The following is an 8,729-nucleotide window of genomic DNA, read 5'->3' as shown; positions in this document are numbered from 1 at the left end:
TCCAAAAATCTAAAATGCTAACGTTTTCTATCCGGGATAGAAAAACAAGCATCCAAAGTAAAGAAAACCCCACTATTAATCAAGTAACCAATCAACATTCACTTTGTTATTCAAGCTAATAGTTCTTTAAAGTTTGAAGTTTCTGCTTTTGTTATTTATTGGTGGTTCCTAGAGTCACAGTTTCAATGTCAAATGGGAGAGTCCTACTGACTCTTTTGTCCAGAAGTAACTTTGGGCAGCTGATTATGTTTTTCTTAAAAAATGGTAACATTTGCGCTAATGCACAATGCTTCTACATAGTCACATCCATCCTGTGCTGTGCATACACTCCTATTTGTCTCTTGTCTAGTTACATTTCTCCTTCAACTATGAATGTTAATGTCTGCCCACAGACATAAATTGGAGTGCTGGAGCTGGATTGAGAATCATTCTGGTGTATTCCATTTCTTTGATTGCTCAGACAGTACCTCTCAAGGCCAGCTTTTCACTCATGAGTCACCAATGTGGAATGACATATCTGGGGGATGCTGCAAGCACTTGACTCCTATCAGCCATCTCCTCCATCAGAACTGATCATCAACATTGGAGTCTATGTGCAATGCTGTGAGTTTCATGTCGTGGTTACATGTATATCCTCAAAGTGATTGGAAGTACATTTACAGAACTGGTGCCTATAATCTTGGGCTCCAAAGTTACCATCCACATCATACCGTTGTACTGTGTTGCTTCCAGGGTTCTTTATTAGTTCTTGTATATGTTCTAGTGGGTAGGATGCCACCATACATGGTTTAAAATGTAGTCTTTCACTATATTAAGAACTGAGTCATCCAATTGACTGGATAAACAAAGCACATCTACAAGTAAGGTCATTTCTGGAAACCTATCCTACTGGATATGTGAGACTTTTTTTGTAAAGTACCCCAGTTTCTCATTCTGTTTTCATACACCGCCAAGACTGGTGATCCCTCCTTCTCAGATTAAATCCTCTGCAGTGTTAGTTCCATGCTCTAGGACTTCTAGAAGTCATCTATTGGTTTACTAGTCTCCTGCTCAGTGGTGTCCACTTCTTATAAGAGAGACACCAACTGTTTATCCTGAAGCTTCCCTTTAAATCACTAAAATGCTATATCAGGACATCCTTTGTGATGTTCTCTTTTTGATCTCTGGAACAATGAGTTAATCCTGTCTAAGTTTGGTCCATTTTTGAGAATCTTGATGAGAGATGTATAGACTCAATTCCCAGAAAAGTAATAATCCATACCCTGCTCCTGTGTCTCCTGCAAAAGCAGCTCAGGTGCAGTTCTAGAGTCCCCTTTACCAGCTTACATGGCTGGTAGCTGTGCTTTCAGGTTCTTCATTTCCCAGCCCTCACCGAGCCATTCACCACCTGAAGTAGCTCTTTTGAGGGAGAAATGGACTCTGAAGAAAGCCAACATTCTTTGATAGGTTATGCCTGAACTGCCTTCAGCATGACTTTTGCTCCTTCCAGATTGGTTGTGTAGCGTTGGCAATGAGAAAAAAAATTAAAAAAAAAAAAAAAAAAGTTCTATTTGGCTGCATATGGTACCTCTCAGCCTGTGGTTGATGATACGAATGCCTAGGGGGCAAAGGGCCAGGTCAAGTGATCAATTTATAACAAAGAAGAAGTCAGTGAACCAGGCTGACTAGTTGGTAAACCTAATTTCTAACTTCCAACTCCAAACTCTATGTTCACTTAGTAGTTATTTAATTTTCCTCTCTTCATCTATTTTCTAATTACTCCAGTTGGTTTTGAGAAAAAAAAACAACAACAACACTTTTTCTGGTTAAATTATATACAACTTCTAAGGAAGAATTTAAGAAAGTTGAGCTAGGGGAATTAACACTGAAATGATTTTTATAAGCTTCAACAACATTATTACTCAGGAATAAAGTAATAATTTTAAAAGCTTTGAATGTTTTATGAGAAGAAAATGAGTTAGATACAGAAGGACGAATCCAAGAGTTGTCGTTTGGCATTGCGTTCCCCACAGCTCATATGTTGCCTAGAGTGGTGACCTATAACTGTGAAGGTTACAAGAAAAAGGCATGGCATGATGTAGAAGATTGAGATGTAAAGGGTATTAGCCCGGGGGATGTGTGGGCTGCATACGCTCCAGTTAGGTCAGCATGAAAAGAGAGAGATTTAAGTTTCTTCTTCCATGGGGCTGGGCCCGTGTGGAACCTTTGGTTTCTTCTGACTCTGTTACTTGGGTTTCTAGGACTGCCTGTTGAAAGAGAAAGCAAATGTGGAACAGACAGCAAGCAACATATGCCTTGTGGCTAGGCACTTTGTATGCTGTTCCTGGTGCTGCTATCACAAACTCTAACCTTTCTGCCCATCTGGGACTCTGGACTCACCCACCTCTTTCTGTCTCAGTGAACTTCATCCTGGCCCACTGTCCTCCTGGACTGCAGAACATGCCCAGCTTTTTCTGATCTAGACCCTTTCTCTCCCTGGCTTATTCTAAATAAAACCCCAGTACAACTTACCACTTTGTTCTTTTTTCTTCAATGATCATAGGCATGAGGGAGAATGTAGCTAAATGACTCTGCTAACCTTTTTTGACTGTTTACTGTGTGCCAGGCACTGTTCTAAATGCTTTACTCATATCAACTTGTTTAATTCTTTGACTATGTGAAGTCCATATAATTATCCCTATGCAGTAATTTGCCCAAGGTAACACAGATATTAGGGGACAGAGCCAAGATCCAGATAGTTTGGCTCCCAAAGACTGAACTCTTAACCATTGAAACATAAAACATAGGCCTCTGTAAATAAACACCCAGGTGGTAAAATAGGAGATCCAGACCAGCCAGTGAAATCATTCAATATTTATCATATTTGTATTCTGTGCCAGGCTCCTATGCCTGCAATGACAGATCCTAAGTTATACCAGGTAACAGTTTTACATTCTCTGAGTTCCCAATCTACTGAACAATAAAATAAAGGACACTGTGATCATGGCTAGAAGGAAATGCAGTCTGATTTACTAAGAGAGCACAAGGGAGAAAGTGAGCAGTCCAAGGGTGGAAGATCAGGGAATGCTTCATGGTTGAGCCAGAGTTTGATCTGGATCCAAGAATTGTATTTGGGTATTAAGAGGGAAGACAGAAGGCAGCAGTTCCAGGAAGGGGACTAACAGAGAGTCTCAAGGGCATGCTGTATACAGAGGCAGTACAAAACCTAGGATAAGAACTCTAATAGGACCAGAGCATAGAGATGAGAGGGCAAGGCCAGAATCTAGAAGACCTCATATTCCAGGTCAGTGTTTGCATAAAGACTAAAGGGTGACATATATCAGAGGTCTTGAGCATGCTTCAGGAGGATTGATGGGGCAGTAGAGTATGACATCAATTGGAGCTAGGAGCAACTAGATAGGAGGTAATACAGTCTCTTAGTTAGAAAGGTCATAAGGCAAGTACTAGGCAAGGTGGGGAGATGAGCTTGAGAGGTAGAGATAAAGGTCCTGCTGAGTTGGATGAGACGTGAAGAAGAGTGAATTGTTGGAGCTGGTGAGAGTCAGAGTGCCCAGGCCTTTGCCCAAGGGTAAAAAGCTTTTCCTTTCACCTGGTTTCTTAGTACATTTCACCCAACAGACATGAAGTATAAGGCCTCTACCTCTACTACTCTGTGACCCTCAACAGAGGAAGAATAAAGTGGGTCTTGACTGAGATGGCATGTGATCAAATCCCTCTTGGTATCTATGAAATTCATACTGACAAGTGCATTGAGCACTTATGGAAAATTTGTAAGGCTTCACTTAGAAATTGCATTAATTCTTATAGCCACAGTTCTTAAAAAGAGTCAGGAGAACTCCCAAAGTAGCCCAGAGAGCCATAGCTTATACAATGATGTGTTGAGTTGTTTACTTAGATCTTTATTTTGTTCTGGGATCTCAGGAAGGGAAACAGATGAAGTACTGTTTTGAGAAGGGCTTTGAGAACAGGTGTGATCTGAGCAGCAATGCTGGGTTTGGATATAGGATGGGGGATAATGGAAACGCACCACACATAAGCTATCCCAACTCAGGCCCAGTTTTTGTGGAATCCTGGAGTTGAAATACGTGAAAATCTGTAGGGATAAGATACCTTGAATATCTTTGGGGGACTTTCGGGATTCTGGCTTTTTTCTCTGAGCACTTCTTAACGGAAATGTCACTAACCTTAAAAAAAACAAGGTATGGAGATTATTTTGCTTTGTTAGTGGTCTTAGGAGAATAGCAGATATTTTGGACCTTGTTTTGGCAAATGATTTCATGTTCTCCCTTCAAAGAGAAGAATAGGACCTAGTGTGATGGATACATGGGGATTGCCACTGACTGAGATTTAATACTCTTTCATTAGCACTGGCCCAAAAGAGACCAACTGCCCTTAAAATTCCTTTTCTGGTGTTTCCCTTCTTTTGGTCCCAGAAGAGTGAGATAATGAGACAGAACTAGATGGCTTAGATCTACCTATCTCTTCTTTCTAGAATACCAAATGCTTCCTTCCCGTCACTTTGTCACATGCCAATCGATATGCACAGAGTCTGTTGTTTGCTCAACTATCACTCCTCTTATTCAGCTGAAAGCCAAGTGTCCCTACCATTGGTCCCTACCAATGAAACTTCATAAAAGAGGCTGATATGACTGCCTAAAACCCGAAGTGTTATTTAGTTTCATCAATCCTAAGAGATCTCCTTTATCTTCTTTAGGGGTTGTTGGACTGTGGTTGTATTAAGTTGTTATCTCTCAGTTTATCTGTGTGAGTCAGGTAATGGCCGATATTGTATTAATCCTGATTTCCACAACTGATACCTGATCTTATGAGCAGATGTCAATCATTTTAGAGGTAGGGGCATAAACAAAACTTGGCAGTGACATAGCAGAATCTTTCACTCAAGGGCTAGAATCAAGATTCTCTGAGCATTGAATTTATCAGGATGTGGCATGGGTAAGAGATCAATGAAGCAAGGTCTCCATATCTAGAGTACCAGACCTGGTTATAAGTTAGCCACACCTCAGTAAACCCAGAAATACTTCCTCCTTGACTAATTACTAGAAAACAACTTATTCCCAGTATGTATGAGGTTTACCTTTTGCTCTTTGCTCTGTGTGAATATTCAACTCAGCCAATGAGGAATTTGGAAGAAACATTTTCATGCATAATTGAAATATTTTCACATGGATCGATAAGATAGAAATGTAACTCTTTAGAGTGTCTAAATCTATAGCAATTCAGAGAAGTCATTTTGTATGATTTATACTGGAATTTATCCAACACTGTCACAGGTCCCAAAGATAAGCATCCTGGGGCCTATGATGGCTGCATAATAAATCAAGCTGAGTATAATAGGAGAGGTCAAACATCAAAAAGCAAACCCCTTATCTACCACCAAATCTTTTTAAAAAAACTGAATCCCTAGAAAGAGGTCACACTGTTACCTTTGCTATGTTGGGATTCAGGCTTATTCACCAGTAATTGCACCCAGGAGAGATTTCTTAGCCTCTACTTGAAAAGCAGGGCCAGGAGGGGAAATAACTTCAGGTGGGAGGTTTTTCATGGTCCATCAAATCTCATACACAGGTTTCTTATTCTAAAATAGAAAAAGCTGGTCAGGATGGCTTTGTTTTACTCTCTTGGCTCACTTTTTTAAAGACTTATTTGGTTTTATATTTGACAAACAATTATCAAGAAACAGCTGTTTGCTTGGCAGAGTGCTAAGCATATTTGCCTAGTTTTTCCACTAAATAACTTATTATGAGGAAAAAGATATTCAGATCTTAATTTCAAAGATTAGGAAGCTGGATTTCAGAAATCCACAGTGCATCACCCAAGGTCACATGGTGAGGAAATGGCATCACAAGGATCTGAACATGGTTTTCTCTTAGCCTAGGATTCTTCAGATGGCAAAATGCCATCTCTTTAATTTTATATCTACATTATAAAAATTTTTATATCAACAATGTTGATGTCTTTATCTTCTTATGTATAAAACTGTACTTTTTATTTTCAACTTTTGAGAACCTAGAAGCAGAAAACATGCCCCTTGTTTAGTGGAAGAATGTTAAGTGCATTTGAGGTGCAGATCTCGGTTTAATGAAATATTATCTGATAATTTCCTATTAGATCAATAAAATTACACAGGAAAGCTATCTTAAGTGGAATTTAACGAGCACAAAATTTATTCTAATATATTCTTTTTGATCCCTAATATATCAACACAGGTGAAATCCCAGAGTAACTGTATAACACTTTCAGTTGACTCATCTATAATAAGAAGGTAGGTATTTTAATTTTTATTGTTTTACCCTTATAACCCATGTCTCTGCAGTTGGTTAGTTTAATTCAAGGCAAGTCTCAGACCAAAACTGAGGCAATTACTATCCCATCATGAGAGGTAATTAATAGATTATTCATTCAAATTACTGAAGATTTTGATTCCAGCATTTTCACCTGGTAGATCTTTAGGATGCCAGACTGCATACTCTGTAGGTAAGTAGCTTAACACACTATCTGTTCATTTTTCCTATAATTCCTAGTCTGGACTTTCTGTGCTATGAAACTGTCAAGTTTCTATTTTGCATCTTTCTATTCAAGGAATTCTCATCTTGTATTTCTAACTCTTTCCCTCTCTGAGGGCTCCCTCCCTGGTCTCACTGACCCACAGACCACTTTTGCCAGAGGGGAAAAGTGACATTCTCCTCTTTTCAGTCAAGTATGTAATGGATATCATCAATCCTTAGAGTCTCCTCACTCATGAAAAGTGGAAAATCAGAGACAATGATCTCTTTCTGTGAAAGTAATCACTTGGAATGGCAGAGAACCCCAGAAATCTCCAAATTCAGATGTCTTCCTGGCTGGAGGACATCTGCTCTTCCTAATGGCATCTTTGGAAAAGAAGATTCTCTCAGCTGCTCCTCCTGGTAGCAATTTCTAGCCCTGTTCTTTTTGCTGTTGTCCTCCTGCCTGAAGAATTTGCTTCAAGCTCCATGGGTTATAGGAAAAGTTGTATTGTGTTTAGTTCTACCTTCTGATTTTTTTTCTTAATACAGAGCCCATTAGTGGTATCTGTGAGACCTTGCAACTAATTTATGGATCAGTTTTTAGAAAGTTTCTTTTTAAAGTTCCAAAGAATTTCACCAGGAAGTAAATGGGGACATCTCAGTAGCACATATTTAGTTCATCCTTTCTGCCCTTTCTGCCATGTTGCAAGGGAGAGCTGAGTCTCATCGATTCCCTGGCTAGGATTAATATTCATTTACTCATGTATCAAACACTAAGTATTTACTTAGTACTAGTATTTACTTTGTACTAGTCACAGTTTCAAGCAGATTTCAAGTCAAGTTTCAATACAGGATGTAACCAAAGAGAAAAATTCCTGCCTCCATCAAACTTATTTTCAATTTGGAAAGAGATAATAAAACACATATATAACATATGTAAGATAGTAGATGATAAATCAGGGGAGAATATTCTGGATTGTGTGTAGGGTGCCATGTTCTTCAACCCTTCCTCATCCTCAGTGTCTTTAGACAGTGTCTGAATTCAGATTACTGGATAATTCAGTCAGATAATGTACCTTGACTTTACTGCCTATCTAATATCCTTACTCCCTTGTCCTTTACTAACAGAATTCTGATTTTCTCTGTGCAATATCATACTAATATTCCCAGACTCCTTTGCAGCTACAGAAGGCAATGCAACTCAGTTCTAGTCATGAGATACAAGCAAATGATCTTGAGATGGCTGTCTCAGAGACTTTAGAGAAGACTCTCTATTTCCTCTCTGTTTGTCCTGCCCAGAATGTGGGCACAATTTCTGGAGTTGCAGCAGTCACCTTGCAATCAGGAGGCAATATCATGCCAGAGATGGCAGAGCAGGAAAATGAAACTCAAGCAGCTATATCAGCCTGGACTACCTTCTTCTCTCATAACCAACGCATTGCGTAAGCCCTGCGGTGGGGTGGGGTGTCCATTCACATTGCAGCCTCTGCATATGGGACACACTGGACCAAATTCTAAAGGCTGAAATATGTATGAGATTCTCGGGAATTGTGTAATACTGCAGCACTGTGTGTGTGTCTAATAATTCTGTGGTTTGTTCACAGTAGTATTACATGCAGCCAAACACAACCTTAAACCCTGGTTCACTAGAGGATTAATGGTGGCTACATTTCCTTTTCTAAACTTTTCTGTCAGGATACAGAGGCACATACTCAAGTTGAGTCCTAGGACGATGCAAATATCTTACATGGCAGTTATGTAAAGTGGGCTGTAATAGTCACTCTGTTAGGATGATTCATCTGTCAAGTTAATTTTCTTGCCAACCCAACAGCTTCTCAGAACCCAACTTGTTCAGAAGGGAGAATTAAAGAAAGGATGAGGTTGAAAGCATTAGATGTTAAGTCAAACAATGAGAATTCTATCTTACATGATACAGGTTCAAGGGGTGGCTGTTCTTCAACCCCATATCCAAATGCTCACACATCTGTCAAGACAATCCTCTGGAATTCAGAATCTGTGTTCATTGTCATTGAACATATTCAGCCTTATCTGTCTTGTTCAAGCCATTGCATTTCCCTTGTTCTTGGTCTCCTTGGCTTCATTTAAGTTTCCTCTAAGTAAGTCTCCATATTACCACAGACTTGACTTCCTCAAAATTGCATTTTCTATCACTTTTTTTCTTTATAACTTCCTTCGATAAATGCTGCCACCTGAACAAAGTCC

General features: G+C 39.4%; 1 pseudogene; it reads right to left on the bottom strand.

Moving 5' to 3' along the window:
* Positions 1-349: 349 nt before the first annotated feature.
* LOC144324538 (cytokine receptor-like factor 3) lies at positions 350-1,436 on the bottom strand (annotated as a pseudogene).
* Between the last annotated feature and the right edge of the window lie 7,293 nt (positions 1,437-8,729).

The sequence above is a fragment of the Canis aureus genome, chromosome 12 (assembly GCF_053574225.1).
Source record: "Canis aureus isolate CA01 chromosome 12, VMU_Caureus_v.1.0, whole genome shotgun sequence".
NCBI classification, from domain to species: Eukaryota; Metazoa; Chordata; class Mammalia; order Carnivora; family Canidae; genus Canis; species Canis aureus.
The sequence above is the reverse complement of the archived record's forward strand: the minus strand, read 5'-3'. Positions and strand labels throughout refer to the sequence as shown.